A 16,813-nucleotide genomic window follows, 5' to 3' on the forward strand; every position below is an offset into this window, starting at 1 on the left:
ACAAAATGCTGAAGTTCTACCCAAATTTCCCATAACTGTCTGTTAGCCTTGTCATGGTTTAAGGAAAACCAGACGTTTTCAGTTGGGGGAGGTGGTTCCCTGTGGGGAATGTGGTGGAGCCAATGAGCTGGCTAGTTTTGAAGAACCAGTCATCTGGCTAGTTTTGAAGATACATGTCTGGTTAAACCACTAAAAGAGTTGAATATGCCTCTGTGGAAAAGCACATTTAAAAAATAATAAAGCCAGGGAAAGCTTTCTTAGCTTCTGGATTTTGAGGAGGTAGCTAGCTGACCTGGCCCTGTGTGGCCAGGATGGGCAGGGCTGGGCCAGGCTGGGCTGGGCTGCCCTCGTGTGACCTGCACGGCCGGGATGGGCTGGCGCTGCGTGGCCAGGTTGGCTTTGCCTGCAGCACAGCTGAGATTTCTGCCCTCTGAGGGGTGGTGCATGGGATGCTGAGGCCCTCACTGAGGAACCTGTTGGGCTCTGTCCTGGTGGCTGGCTGGGGCCCCTTCCCAGCAAAGCCCCCTAGTCCGATTTTCTACTGGCGCTGCTGCGCCATGCTGGCCGGAAGCTTTACTGGTGCCAGGAGCAACCATGCAGTGGGGACCAGCGCTGGGAGTGGCCCCACGGCTGCCACTGGGTACAGCCCTGAGGCCAGGAGTGGCCAGATCTGGAATGGCTGTGTGGCCGCCACCAGCCTGGACTGGGAGGGGCCACATGGCCGAGTCTGTGCAGTTGAAATCGGCATGACTGGGACAAAGGCTCGCAACCATAGCTGCCTTGGCATGGCTCATAATGGACTTTGTGTGTTTAGCTGCTTTGAGCGAGCCATACTGTGGACAGAAGGACAAAACCAGCAGCAGCTTTTCTTGGTATTGGCGCTCTGAGTGAAGGAAGAGCACTAAGTAAAGCTGGCAGCTGCCAAGGCTCTCACCGTGTCGGCAGAGACCACATCAATAGCAGCGAAAGACACATCAATTTCCCTGATGCAGAGGCTGGATAAGATCAACCTTTGAGTGCTTTAAAACTCTGTAAAAACTGTTTCAATTGATGAAGCTTGAGAACAAATGAACCTATGAACACCAATACTCACCCAAATCAGGAAGAGGAAAAGGTGAAGACATGTAGGGAAAACAGCATGAGACACTGAGGTCAGTAAAGCAAATCAGATTCTAGATGGGAGGAGATTGAGGAAATACCTTAGTCTTGGACTGAAATTCTTTAATGAGGCTATGGTGAAGATACATTTTTTGGTATATCAGACTTTGTTTTTTCCCTGTAATTCGTGAAGTACGTGGGGAGATGCAGCATTCACTTGCAGCCCACGAAGAAAGGGCACTCATGCTGGAGTGTGTGGACGCTGAATAGCTATAATTCAATGAGAAGCTTGAACAGAGAGTAATGAGAGAGGTGAGAAACTTTGCCTCAGGGATAGAAGAAGAAAAACCTTGTTCCCAGGGATAAAAGAAGAGAACTTTTGTTTTTATGATAAAACAGCTCATCCTTAAAATAGTGCTCTGTAAGTTGATATGGCCCATTAAAGCAGCAAGACATGGGAGGGACTTTTACTCTGGGAACAGATTTTCTTTACCCAGGCAGCTGATTGGCGGTGACATGGAAGCCAAGGCTGCTGAGGGAACTGTTGTGGAGAAGTCTCCATAGCGTGGCAAGAGCGACTCCTCTCCTAAGCAGACTGAAGAAAGATTATTTTAGAGGTGGTAAACTGACTGCAAATTCCAAGTTTTGTCTCTTTATGTTTGGTGGGAAAGAAAAGAGGGTGTGGGGGGAGAAGTGTTCTGAAGGTTTATTCTGATTTTCTTATAACTTTTCTTTAATTCTGTTAATAAAGTTTTCTTTATACCCTTTATAGTTTTGAACCGGTCTTCTCCTAATCCACATTTCACAGCAAGAAAATAATTTCTAGTGGGTACACTGCTGTTTAACCAGCACTAAACCCACTAGATATATTGTTGCATTGGCTGGGAAACTCAGATCAGCGAACCAATACCACTACAGCCTTAATCTTCAAAAGCAATGTCACTGTTGTGTGGCAGTGGGAGCAATATTCAGATGAGGAAACAGTGGTTGGCAGAATATGAGGAAAAGAACAAAAAGTAAATGGAGGATAATATTTGAAGCACAGGAAATGCACTAGCAGATGTTGTTGCTGTAATGTGGCTATTAAGAGTAGTGACGTCTTTGGCATGTGGCTTTGGTAACTTCTTAAAAATAGAAGTGTTTACTTTTTCATCTAATGACTAATATGTTCAGCTAGGCTACACCTATCCCACCCTCTACACAAAGTGGGCTGAGGGAAGAAATGCACAAAACTGCCTCACACAAAATTTCATGCCAGCTTATTTTTAATGCTGTACTTAATTTCTGTGTGTCTGATTTTTATGCTGCTTTCCTTTTGATTTTTTTTTTCTTGAATTATTGCAAAGTTGGTAGGAACAGGTCAGCAGAAAAGTGTAGTGGGGTGAGGTTTTTTTTTCATAATCTGATCACAACAGTATTAAACACTTGTTGAAATAAAATAGCCAGCAAACTGCACTTGTAGCAACATTTCATCCACAACACCATTTCAACTAGACTGGTTTTGCTGTAGCCAGTAGCTATTTGGGAGATTTTGGTCAAAAGTAGCCTCTTCTCCTTCCCTGCCCCAATGAGATTTTGTTGTGGTGGCCGTAATTTGCATTTTCAGAAACCATATCAAGTTATTTTAACAAAAAGAAAATGTATTTTCTTCAGAGCCAATGACAGTTCTGATATTTTGTGCAGGACATTTCCTGCAGGTGTGAGCTGTTGGTCAGTAGCAGTATCACTAGCCTACATATTAAAATAGTTGGGCTCTACCACTTCTATTACCCTCTGACACCTATCTGTCCTGGTATTAAGAGAGAAGTCTGGAGTTGGGAACTCTAAAATTCAAGTCTTGACTACATAAGTCTTTTTATATGCTTGGTTTAGATTACATTCTGTTTTGAATTTTCAAGGACTCTGCTATTACTGTCAAAATCTATCTTTAATAGCATGTGTCTGTTTTGCTGAATTGGAGATGCTGAGGGAAGGAAAGCATCTTTCAAACATCTGGGCCTTTGATTTGGTATCCCAGTTATTTTGTAACCAGGAAGTTAAAAATGAATATCCAGGCCTGTCTGGTGTATGTTTTTGCAACAAGTAATTTTTCTTAGGGATTAGAAAGACACTAAACTGGGTTACATCTCTTTGATTCTCTATTTATATGCAAGTTACTACCCCAAGAGTTTTCCTGAATTATCTTCTTTCTACCCTTGCCATACATGGTGGGGTTTAAAAACAAACACACAAAAACCTATCACAGAGAATCACTTGATAAAAGCTGTGGTTAAGTGCATGATTGTCTTTATAAGCCAGCCATATTCACTATGTGTGCAGTGTGATGGAATATATGAAACATGTTGCCATAACATGTCCATTAAATGCTTAAATGTGTCAAGGTGCAGAGCCTTTACTGGACAGAGAAAAGGGTGTCCTGGTAAAGCATAAATCATTCTGCAGTTCATTTACAGCAGTAGTTTCTTACTTTGTAAAAACATTGCTAGTGGTTTTTGCTTCTTACAAGAATGTAAGAAGCAGAACTTTCATTTTACAAAACCTTTGGAGCTTAAGTCTTAAAAATATGGTTCACTATGCTTATTCGTCTCTCTTTACTCTGGCAGCAATATTGGTAACTTGCAGGAGTTAACACATCTTCATTTTGATACCCCTACTCCCTTTTTCTCCCTATTGTTTAGGAACTGTTTTGAAGTGCAGTAAATTGACTAAATATGGCTTAGTCTCCATTTTCTACTAGCCAGCTTGGGACAGTTGTTCTTGAAGCTTCTGAAAGACTCTGTCTTGAAGTTGCTGTCAAGGTTAAGTTCACATCTGATTTGAGTGATTTGTTTCCAGAAAAAACTGTAAGAGCTGTTTGTGCACACAAGTGCAGAAAATGCTGATTTCCTTGTACATGGAAACTTAAAAAAAAAAAAAAAAAGTTGCATTTAGTTATCGACAACTTTAATAGAGGCTTTGTGTTTTGGTGGTGTTTGTGATTTGGTTGTACATGAACCAGTAGCAAAATCGTGGAAGTTGTCATGGAATTAAATCTGTTTTATATTTCTTCTTGCCTCACAGAAATCTAGGTCTAAGCATCTACCTTGTCTGTAATATCAGGCCTTTCTGACAGATCACCATTTTTTAATTTACTTTTTTTGTGGCTATCTTTGTTTTTGGAGGAAATCTCAAAGTAGCTTATAGAACAAACAGATAATATGTGTATTTTTAGAGCATTTGTTAGCCTTTTGCAAAGGTAAAGCTAATCATTGTACTTTGGACCTGATTAGCATAAGAGGTTTGATAATCAGGATGCCTTGGCAAGAACAAACAGAGCAAGAAGACAAAAATCAAGAAAGAAGATTGCATCAAGACTTTTACAAGCAAGATATGTTGAAAAATGTGTAAGTTAGTTTATGTGATGATTAACCCAATCATTGTAGTAAAAAATTACTAGCCTTCCTGGAATGGTATATAAGCATATGTAGTCCACAAAGACAGCTTCTGACCACCTCTCAGTCTCCTTGCCTGTCTTCATTGCCAGTAAACCATACTGATGTAAAAAATGAATACTACTAAATAGACGGTTTTGGTATGTGAAATCACTTAATGAATTTAGCCATTCATCCCCTATGCTGTCATGCAGGAAAAGTAAGTTTTTCCTCATGGTTTAAGAGAAGTCTTCCATTTGCTTTAAGGTTGATAGAGTTTTTAAGTGCTATATATCATTATCAATGCTAATAGTGTATTTGTGTGAATGTTAATACATTTTGAGGATAAAGAATCTTGATCCTGTAAGGCACTATGAACAAAGAAGTTGCTCCTAACTTATATGTGGGGAAAATAAATGAACATATCATGTTGTCCTAGGGTGACATTATGATGCTTGTATCCCCAGTCAGGTGCTCTGTTTGTGCTGGATATTATATTCTGTGCCTTCAAGACTGGCTCTGAGAGCAAAGGCAGGGAGGAGAAGCACAGAGTTTGTTATCAGCCTGCACTTATCCTCCAGATTCTGCTGAACTGTGTTGTCTGGCAATGGATGGGGCAGAACAGGGCCCTCCTTTGCTTTTTAGTTAGTTTAGCTAGCTGAGGCAGAGAAGTTTTTCCCTGGACTGGTTTTCTTTCCCTTTTCTTGGAACTGTTTGAACCTGCTCTGGATTGGGACCTGGGGAGCACCGAGAGCTTGCACTTTGTAGCCTGCCGGGGTCTGCTCTGGGCCACAGCCTTTCCCAGTGCCGGAGGGATTGATAACAGAGCGAGCACCCACAGGAGAGACTTTCTGAATTTGTCGTCTCATCAGAGCGGTGAATGAGTTTTGTCATCTGGTATTGTTCATTTTGTGTGCTGGGGAGTGCTTTGCCTGTTAAATAAACAGGTTTTTTTCCACTTCTCTCTGAGGAAATTTTTCCCGAACAGGTTGGTGGGAGGGGCTGTGTGGGTTTGCTTTCTGGGGGGGCCCCCTTTTGGAGCTTCTCTCCCAAATTTACCTTCCACCAGGACGCATGTACAAGATAGAATAGAAGATGTGTCAGTAAGCCTTACTTTTTTTCCCCCTGAGCAGTGATTGGAGCATGAGGGCTTTTCATTCATGAGTTGTTGCACTTGAATATGAAATGAGTATGAGAATTTGCTGACCTCACACCTTGGTACTTGCATCTTTCCTGTTGGATCAGGAAGCACAAAGAGACAAACATGGCTTTCAACTTCTGTGGCCTGAGGTTATGCCCCGGTTAATCTTGGAGTTAAACCTCTGTGGTATTCTGCAGCTTACTGATATTGGAGATTGAATAAATAATTTTTTTCCTGAATATAAAATACAGGATTAATCCCTCTTTAGCTCATGGTAACCCAAAGGATAGACACTGCTTGGAATTAAAGCAAATTTCAGAACAAAGGAGGAAGTGCATATGGAAAATCAAATTAAAAACAGCCTGTGTCAGATTCTAGCTATTGTGCTTTGCATCACAGTTACATCATTGCTCATCTGGCTGCTTTATAAGTTAAATGCTGTTTCCTGAATCTAAGATTGCTGGTACAATTCATCCTTTCCTGCTCTAGGAAAAAGGAATTTAAAAATGCTTACTTCTTGAAAGTAATGTTTGCAACACTGTATAACCTGAACTACATAATCATAAATTACAGTCTGGCCAGTTCTAGTGTCCTGTGAGTTTGAAGTCAACCTGCTTTTCTTACATCTCTGGGCCTGCTGATTTGACTAAGATTCAGAGGTTACCCTGGGAACAATTTGATCTTACTATCTGTGCTATTTAAATGGTAACACCTCTGGTATATGTGAAGCTTTAATGGTGTCAAGATATTCAGCCCATGACGTTTAACTAGACATGTGGTATCATGAGCTGATAGAATGCACAAATCTGACAACACTGCTGTAATTAACTAGTCTTTCAGGAATGGATGAAAACTAAAATGCATCTTTTCTTTTAGTTTAGTTTTGTTTTGAAGTATGTAAATACTTTAAGAGATACAGACTTGAGTTTGGCCACGTCTCTTACAGAACACTGATGTAAAGAAAAGGAGAGTACAATCCACTTACTCTTTTAGTCATATATATATATATATATATATATATATATATAGATATAGATATAGATATAGATATAGATATTTTTTTTTTTTTAATTTTTTTTTAGTTTGCAAGTATGCCTGCAGCAGGAAATGTGAAGAAAAGGTAAGCATGTTTTTTTGACCTCCCTTCTTGCTGTTGATCTACATTTATTCAGAATTGAGGTAACAAAATCTGTATGAGGTAATTAAGAATAAGATGCCTAGCTGGGGTATTGTTTTTGTCATTGATTAAAAAAAAAAATCCCAATATAGTTGAAACACTTGCACCAATGGTTGAATTTCTCAGTCTTCCCACAGGAGGGGATTTTTAAGTTGAAAACATGAAGTTAAGTGGGTCAAATACAAATCACACAGTTCTGCCAGAAAAGAAAAAAATATATCTGAGTGAATAAGCAATACATACTGTTATGATCTGGTTTAAACCCAGAAAAGCAAATAACATTAACTCTCTGTGTGTAAACTGTAAAGAGCTTGGGGGGGTTCAAAATGTACCCAAAAATGGGATTAAAACCAAACAAGGTTAGATGTTGGTGCCAAAAAATTGGTGCACTTTATTTAATAGTAGAAGAGGCAGAGAGAAAGAAAAAGAAAAGAGGAAAGGAAAGAGAAAGAAAAAGAAAGAATGGAGAGAAAGGAAAGAAAGGAAAGGAAGGAAGGAAAGGAAAGGAAGGAAAGGAAAGGAAGGAAGGCACGGGACTGGAAGGTAATGTTCACGTTACGGAAGGCCGTGACGTAAGGAACGTCAGGACGGAAGGCGGTAAGGAAGGCAGGCATTCCGGAATGAAGGCACGGAAGGACGGAATTCGCATACGCTGTACGGCAGCACGTACTGCACGGCCAAGGAAGTACTGCGAAGGCCAGCAAGTCCATCCCAGCCCGCCCATCCCTCCCTCACGCCCGCCAGCTACCTCCCTCCCGCACGCACCGCCCGCCCAGACCCTCACCGAACCCTCCGACCAGCCCGCACGAACCGAACTCAAGCACGCACGCAGCGAAACCAGCAGTCCATGTGGGGCTCGGCCGTGCCAGGCGTTAGGTGGCACGCCTCTCACCCATCCAGAGGTCCCAGTGTGGTCTTGTTGCTCCCTTCCATCTGGTCTTCTTGGTGGTGAGGGTTCCATGCCACGCTGCCACATGCTGAGGAGTACAGAATTCTGTGGATTAATATACACTTTACCCCACTTGCAGGGGGCCAGTTTCACATTGTCCTTTGTAACATCATCTCTAGTGCTGTGGTGCAGGGTCTGGAGACTCCTGGGAGTGGCCTTTTGATGGGTGGTGTCACCCGCTTCTGCAGATAAGCTTTCCCATAAGCTTTCCCTCGGAGGAGGGTGCCTCAGCTGAGCTGGTCTGTGCATTGTGCCGCTTTCCCCACCATGCCCTTTGGCGGGAGGGTCTGTGGGAAGCCTGGCAGCTGATTGCCCTGGGACTGTGCTATTCTCCCTGAAAGGTGCTAAGCTTGTGCTTTGTGAATGTCTCCAGTTCCTGAGTTTTATCTTCATCATTGAATGGTCCAGGGCCTCACTCGCAAGGCCTGTTCAGGGTGGGGTGGTATTCTGTGCAGCTTTTGTAATACAGTTCTAAAAGTCCTTAATGAAAATGTTGAACTATAATATTTCAGTCTCTGACACTTGCACGCCTGTATATTAGCCCCCATGTATGTGTGTATACACACACCTATACAAATATATGTATAATTTGTACAGCAACAGAGGTTTAAAGGCAAACTTTTGGCATTGGATTATAAAAGTATAAACATATTATTAATTTTCAGTGATTATTGTAGATTCCCCCAGTTTAGTTTCATTATTAGATTTTTGTTACTTTAGAAGATCTTCAAGTTCCTTTCGCACAAGATGACATCAGTAGTTCCATGGTCTCACGTGACTTTCCCCATTGCTACATTTGTGTAAATCAGAGACACAGATTCAGTATAAACTCTTGGAGGGCTTTTTTTTTCCAGCAGCACTTTTATGGGGTAATATTCCCTTCTTTTAACTTAAACTTTTGATTAGTACTTGCTGTCTACTAAGACAGCATATTTTATAGTCTCTTCTGGAGACCAAAGATCGAGACCTAATATCTGTGTTGTTACCTTGATGTTTGCAAGTATTTGTTTGGTTCAGTGCATCCAACGTGTATAACTAAATTTGAGAGAAGAGTCTTTGTTTTGTGAAGGACTTGGAGATTTTTCAGGACATTTTGGGAAGTTCTAGTAAAAACAAGTTTCAATAGGCTAAGCATTTCCTATTTTGAGTAAAAATGGTACATGTGCATTTGAAAATCACTGTGTTGTGTGGTATGCTGGGTAAATGCAGAATTCTGGGCTTTTTATTGAAATAAGATAATAAAATACACAATAACCATATCTTAAAGTAAGAAACTACCTTTTAAAGGATTTCATCACCTATATACATTCAATAATGACTAGTAATACTATAATAATGGTTGTCAATTGGTAGAAGCAAAACAGTTTAGTAGAAAGATGTACTTTCTGTTAGACCAGATGATGTAATTGATCCCTCTTTGCACAGTAGCGTTGGTTCTCAAAATAGTACTTGCAGTATGGAATTCTACCAGTTGTATAAGAAAGAATCTGATTTCTTGATAACATTGGTAGCTCACAGATTTACTTGGGTAGGTGCTGCATAGAACCAGAAATGATCATGTTTAAATAATTCTAGAGACTGATGTGATTCTTTGAACTTGTTTTGGAGATTAACAATTTAATATGTGTGCCTTATGATTAAAACAGGAAACTCTCATTTCAGCTCTCAGGCATTTGAGTTTTGACTGTCAGAAAGAGTTGTATATGGATTACCAAAAATATATAATAGCCTGACATCGTGATACTGACTGGCATGTTTTACAATTTTTGAATAACTGAAATGAAATTACTAGCATTTGTTACAGAATATTGAAAAATTATGAAAAGAAGATAAAATTCAATAATCATTTTTTTCTTACAAGAGGCTTATTTCTGATTTTCAGAGAAGTGGTCAGCCAGCACATAGCCTAAATTCAGAATTTTTCTATGAGTCTTTTTTTCTTCCTGACTACTTTCTAAGGCTCATGATTTCTGCAACCATCAGTGTATGTAGTTTCATGTTGTAGTTGAGACGGTCACAAGACAAAGCAACCCTCCATTTTCAGAAGGCTTCAAACCTGGTTTTATTATAGCATGCAGGCTTTTTATACATTCTTACAAAACTCATAATTTTACACTTTACCCCTTGGTCAGGAAAGACAAACAAAGTGATAATTGGAATAGACAGTTGCATGTTTCTCTTACTTATCCTTCTTTCTTTCTTGGTTTCTATGTCAACGACCTTGGTAGAAATTTTTTTCGGGGTAAACATGGATCCTCTTATCAAACTTCAATCTGGCTCACAGAAGTCGCTGTAAAACCTTTTCCACCGTTTCAGATAGTTGGTTGTGTTGTGTAAGATCCAGCTGGTACATTGTCCTGGTTCAAAGGACAGGCGTCTGCCGAGGAAGGTGGGAACCTCCCTTGGAATGGAAAATGTGACCCTCTCCCCTCCAAATTATTATAACTTTGAACTGACAGGCTTTCAGACAAAGATATGGGGAAATGGACAACAGTTCTTTTTTAGTGTGTGTGTATATATATATGTATATATATATGTATATATATATATATGTATGTAGGTATGTATGTATGTATGTATGTATGTATGTATGTATGTATGTATGTATGTATGTATGTATGTATGTATATACAACAAGGCAAACAACCACAATGACAGCAACAACAAACAGAACCAGAAGCCCAGTAACAGTCTTCTCTTGGCTGTCAAGCACTTTCCCCTTTGTTGTAGCTACGGTTACAGCTGGCGGGGGCGCTGGTGGCTCCTGGCCAGACAGGACAGGTGTGATGATTCCCCCACAGGTGCAAGGGGCACTGTGGTGTGAGCTCAGCTGCTTCTCTGCGCATTGGTAATGGTGGGTGCTCCAGCAGGAGAGATGGATAAGGGGCTTTCTTTACAACGTCACAGGGGCAGTCTCACCCATGGTAAAGAAGTAGAGCTGGGATGGACTCTGTGGCGGCCGTAAATTCTTCGTGGTAGCAGGAGCTTGACCATTCCCCTCCTATTCGGAGAGAGAGAGAGAGAGAGAGTGTGCAGCCACCTCTACCCCTCCTCCTTGGCTACATCTTTTTTTCTCTCCTAAGTACTGGTCATTATCATCTCTTAGGCAACAAATGGGACAAAATTCCCTGAGAGAAAAGGACAAAAAAGAAAAATCATAACCTCCAACATAAATGTATAACTTTGAGGTTGGGTTTTTTTTTTGGTAGCTGTTTTTCATTAAAATAAAAAAATATGTTGGCAAGGGGTAAAGTTATTGAAATGGTATTAGTGAGAGAAAGAAACAGAATGATTTCCTCTTGTCTTTGTTCACCACCAAAATATGGATGAGTTACTTTTTCATGATGGATTTGAACTTTCCACCAGATATCTCAGGATGCCTCAGAATGTTTTTAGGAGCGTTTATTTTGTTTTGTTTGGTTAGTTGTTTTATCCTCCCATGACCTATCCTGTTCTGCATGATGTGGGGAAGAACCTCTTTACCGGTCCAGTTATTAGCTGATTAGCTCTGATCCTTTTTGTATAGATGCAAGAGATCTCACACAGAGTTGTTGCATAACTTTTTTCTTTCCTTTTTTTTAAAGAAAAAGAGCATCCTATAGACTTTGAAAGTGGGATCAAAGAACCTAAGAACCATGCATTTTACATTGCTTCTGCTTGAAACACTCCCTTAGATAACATTATGTAGCTCATGCTGTGTTTGTTTCTGGGAAAAGAGAATTAAGTAGCTTACAAAAATATACCACTCCATTCTTCTTCAGTTTCTGTAACAAAAAGTTGTTTGCCCTTACTTACATTTTACTCTTAGCTCTACTAATGAGGCATTGCCTGCACATCCACTATTACAGCTAAAGGCAATAGCAACATCTTGAAGGGTATTCTGAGTATCAACAGTGGCTGTAATTGGGTAGCAGGCAAAATGCACTGGGCTCCAGTGATATATAGCCTTCTGCAACATTGCTGTGTCATACTATTTTGCTTTTGCTGTGCTGCTTTTATTTACTGTGTTGCTTTTGCTGGGTATTTTGATGACGCATGCATACGCATGGCTGAATTCCCTCTTGCAGTATTGCATCTGAAAAGTTGGAGCCACCCCAGCCTTATATTGCAACTGTCTTGGTTTGAAAGACAGGTGCCTGCCAAGGTAGGTGGGAGCCTTCTTGCCTTCTTTGGAATGGAAAATATGACCCCCGACCCTCCAAATTATTATAACTTTGAAATTGTGGGGCTTTCAGGGAGAGATATGGGAAAAGGAATAATTGTTCATTACTAGAATATATATATATTCACACACACAGAGGCATATATATATATATATATGTAAAATCAGGCAAACAAACAAGAACAACAGCAGCAAAAACAAGCAGAAAAACCCCCAGAAACCCAGGAAGAGACTTCTCTTGGGTGCCAAGCGCTTTCCTTTTGGTGGAGTGATGATTGCAGCCAGCAGGGGCGCTGCTGGCTCCTGGCCAGGCAGGGCAGGTGCAGTTATTCCCCCGGAGCTGCAGGGGGCGCTGTGGAGTGAGCTCAGCTGCCCCTCTCCGCATCGCCAATGGCAGCTCAGCCAGCAGAAGTGATACAAAGGTGCTTTCTTTACAACCACACGGGTGGCAGGCTGTCCCAGTGCCTCTCCCAATGGCGAAATGGGCTGTGGCAGGAACCTCGGAGCAGCAGGCTGGAACAGCAGAGGCAGGCACACCCGGGGTGGCAAACAAAGTGTAGCAAAAATTCCAAAGCCATAGCAGGTGCCGCCAGGTGTCCCAGCAGACACAGGGTGATGGATTAAAATATAGCAACAAAAAAAAAAAGGCCCAAAGCAATGGCCAAAAACAGTGTGGCTGGGCAGTGGCGGCTGGGCTCCCTCAAGCAGATGGGAGACACTTCCTCCGGAGGTTGAAGGGGGTCAGGGTCCCGGGATTCCCTCCAAGTAGATGGTGAGGGTCCTTTCCAATGCAATCAGATGTTGAAAAGGTCCCAGATCAATGGCAGCTGTTACGAATGAAGGCTCCTGATGGTAAGGAGAAGCTGCAGGACAGAACTCCACAGTGGCAGTGAATTCTGGCTGCAGCAGTCCCACACTAAAACCACTACCATCTCCCCTCTGATCCAGTGAAGGAGAGAGTGGGTAAGGACAGAGTCCAGCCCCTCACCCCCCACCCAAAATCTTGCGGTGTCTCTGCACTTCTCAAGAGAAAGCTGCCCAGTTAACAGATGGTACCAAACTGAACCCTTCCCCCTCCTCCTTCTCCCATCCACATCTTATGTCTCTTAAGTGTTGTAGTTTCCATCTCTTAGGCAATACACAGGAGAAAAAAATTCCTGAGAGAAGCAAAAATAAAAACATCAGCACAAACAAACAACAAAACAAAAAGAAAGAAAAAAGGAGAAATTCTAACATTCTGACCTCTAACAGCAAGGAGTTGCCTTACTGGCTTGATAGAAGATTGAAAACTGGAGGCAGACGTAATGAATAACCACAGTTTGGTGGAAACAGAATGACAGTATTATCCATTATGAAGCTTTATCCCAGCAGTTCTGACTGTTTTTTTATCAGCTAGCTTAAATGTCTTAAGCTTTGTCAGAATTTTCTTTCACTACTTCTGTTGATAATACAACATTTAATAGCATTTTACTAGTAATGATTTCTAAAAGGGTGCTTCCCTTGTCTTGTTCTTTGTAGCTGAAGAAAGCATTTAAAATACTTCCTACAGTTAAGGCATAATAATGCAAATTCAGTCTTAGTCTGGGAGAGCTAGTTTTGATGATAAAATATGTATTTAAATGTCATTCTATGCCATTTTATTGCATTATCTCTTTTCCGAATAGCTGGAAAACTGAAGATATATTTGGAATGTAAGTGTTTAAGACTTTATTCTACTGTGTTCTGAGAGAAGGGACTTTTTAAAAATTACTAGAGAGCTGTTAAAGCCAGTACTGTGATATATGAAAGTCAGAAATAATGCTGTAAAATTCAGGTGTTTCCATGTCAAAAAAATGCTCTCAATCTCTAAAATGGGCAAATTGGGTCCTCACAGAGGGGACTGTGTCTTTACAACATGGTATTTGCCCACTTTTTTATGGGAAAGTGGAAGGGTCCTGCTTTGTTCACAAATCTATGGGCTAATTTAGCCTCCTTTGGCTTACTAAGCAACATATTCCTAAAGTTTTTGAAGATGTTTTCTATAAACTTCCTGCTGCTGGAGAGGTCACTGCCTTTTTGACGTGATTCTTGCAGACCTTCTATCACAGATTGAAATCAGGCCTGTGGTAAATTGCTGGATGCATCTTAGTAGTGCCTGATGCAAAGAGCTATTTTCCCTTCTTATGATTTAATACATTAAGCATTAAATTTACCTTAGGGAGATGCAAAGAGTCATCCTGTAGATGTAGGGAAATAAAGCAAAAAACCAAAATGACCCCCAAACCAATTTTTTTTTTCTTTTTTACCAGCAAGTTTGACATTTATCTCCTGCCTTCATATTTTTCTGTGATGTTGAGTAGAAAAGACAGACATTGCTGCCTTCTGGTGCCCTTCTGTACCCCATTCCTTTCTTTCCTGTAATAAGTATTTAAAAAAAGAAAACAACCCACACTTCTCTCCCATTTTAACCTATGCTTGTTGTTTAAATATTGCTTTTACCTTATCTTTCATCTCTTTATTTGATGGGCATAGATCTGTCCCACGTCTTAGACATACGCTAGATGCAGTGAAATCTGTGGGCTGAGCAGTGATATCTGTAGTTTGTTGTGACAAAAATCCTGTCTCCTCACCCTAAAACTTCTGATACTGTTGACTGAAGTGCCATTTATGACCATAAGAACAACAATGCCTAAAGCTCTTATCACTATTATTCAGGTGTTGGAAGCAGACTGAAACCCCGAGAAACCAGACTGATACTAATGTTATATGTCCAGAACTCTGAGATACAGCCTTTCTGGTACACAGTTTGTTTCCGTTCAAGAAAATTCAATCCATGCTGGTAGTTTGCCCCTTTGGGAGAGGAAGATGTTGGCAGAACAAAGAGCCCCTCTGCTTCCTGGCCGCCTCCATATCTGGTAATGTGCAAATTTTGTTTGGCTTTGCAAGTGAAGAATTTTTTCTCATGAAGATTGTACCAAAATACATACACATGGAATACTTAAAGAGCAGCATAGTTCCCTGAGTAATCTATGCCTCATAAAGCTTGGAGAAGTCAGATCAGATACAAAGAGAGAAGAAGTTAAGTCTCATACAGATGTATGCAATTGTCAAAATTAGGATTTTTTTTTTTTTTAGCTGAAGAGGCAGCAAAATGAGACATGTTGAACAAATATACTATATATTTGCACTAATTTGTGTTAAATAATTTCAACCTATTTTACAAAGCTCTTTCATCTGTTATACAGATTAAATCAGGAGGGGCAGTAGCTAGCATTTACAGTTCAGGTTGGCAAATTAAACCACAGTGCAGAGAACTAGTGCAAAGTCCAGTAAAATCTAGTTTCAAGATCTCGGTTTCTGCTGTCTTGTTTAACCCCTGTTAGCAGCCAAATTCTGACTTTCTTTTCCTTTGCTTCTGAACTAATTTTGAACAAATCATATTATTTGAAGAAGGAAAGGACTTGATCTCTGTTTATTAGTTTACAGTTATCAAGGGAAACTCATCAAGTTTTGCTTCCAAGTACCTTCTGTTTTATTAGAAGATTTTAAAAAATCTTTTCCCCAAATAACCTATGTACCTATGTCTTTGCCTTGTGTGTATTCTTCAGAGAACTGAAGAACTTTCATGATGTAGGTCAGGACTGTGACATTGCAAAATGAAATACAGCATGGAAGAAAGCCTGCATTTGTCAAAAGTGTTTTGGAGGGTAGGTTGGAAAAGGGGAACAATAACTGACAGGCATGCCAGAAGAAGAAGACTAAGGAGAAAAATATTTTTTTTCCCCAGCTTAACTTGAGAGCTCTAGATGGGAATAAGTAGGTGTGTGTGGTTTTTGTCATTCAGAAAATCTCCTAACATGACTATAATTTCATGCTATTTGCAGGATGTCAGTGACTTCATTTTGCTGGTCTTTTCACTCTTTCTCCTTCATTTTGTAACATAAGTAGTGAACTAGAATGAACAGGTTTATTATAGGTGAAGATTCTTCCCCCTGCACATAGTTGGTGTTACACATAACCTGTGGCAAGCATGCTAGAATTTCTTAATTTATAAAACTGCAGCTTGAAAGAAAGTGATATTATAGCTATGTGGTTAAATTGCTTTTGCAAAAGCAATATAATAGTGTTTGAGATTTGGACTTTGAAATGCACCTTCGGTAATAACTTACTCATTCTTTGAAGATAGTTGTTCACATACTTCTTGCAAAAAGAGAGTGAAAAGGAAGGAAGATAAAAATGAAATACGCATCTGGAAGTGGAAAAAAAAGGTCACTGAAATGTAACTACTGGTTATCTCAGCCAGTGAGCTGTTGTGTGTTGTGCGGGGGCATTATTGTGTTGCTATTAAGAGTGAGCGGGAACATATTTTATTTTCCTAGCGCCAGATATCCTGCCATTTGTTGACTTTTTTTTTGTTTGTTTGACTTAACATTTATCTCCTGTTAGTCAGTTACTCATTAACTGATGTGGCTGATGTTATAGTCATATGAAGAAAAATTACCCACAGATTCACTGGAATCAGAATTCTTCATAAAAGAAATTGTTTTTAATCTTTTTTCCATCACTATTGGACTTTTTCGAACTAAGGCTGAATGCAGGAAATATCACACCAGGAAAATGTTTTCATATTAACTGTGTATGCAAGAACAGGCAATTTGTCTTTGAAATAGTTGCTTGATTATTTGTGACTAGACTAACAAGGTACCTCTTTGTCTATGTGCTGGGCACCGAAAAGGTAGGTATTTCTTAAAGTAGGCAGAGCATTCTTACCTTCTGGTATGGCTTGTTAATATGTGATTATACAGAAGTACAGAAGCTAAATTTACCTTGATGTGGAACTATGAAATATATAAGAATAAAGAAACTATTGAAAGCTGACAAACCTGGTTATTGTAGA

The 16,813-nt window shown here is 40.2% G+C and overlaps 1 protein-coding gene across 21 annotated transcripts in view; it reads left to right on the top strand.

Moving 5' to 3' along the window:
- The window catches only part of TNS3 (tensin 3), a 215,213-nt gene that overhangs the window by 54,897 nt on the left and 143,503 nt on the right, over positions 1-16,813 (top strand). For 13 of the 21 annotated variants that reach the window (XM_030236610.2, XM_018918255.3, XM_050970797.1 and 10 more), the window contains one exon: positions 6,732-6,769. The exons of 6 other annotated variants lie outside the window; for them this stretch is intronic. The gene's annotated coding sequence lies outside the window, so the exon portion shown is untranslated. Of the gene's footprint in view, positions 1-6,731; positions 6,770-14,648; positions 14,832-16,407; positions 16,652-16,813 lie in introns of those variants that run through there. 2 more of the 21 variants (XM_050970783.1, XM_018918243.3) reach the window with 2 other exon arrangements.

The sequence above is a fragment of the Serinus canaria genome, chromosome 2, assembly GCF_022539315.1.
Source record: "Serinus canaria isolate serCan28SL12 chromosome 2, serCan2020, whole genome shotgun sequence".
NCBI classification, from domain to species: Eukaryota; Metazoa; Chordata; class Aves; order Passeriformes; family Fringillidae; genus Serinus; species Serinus canaria.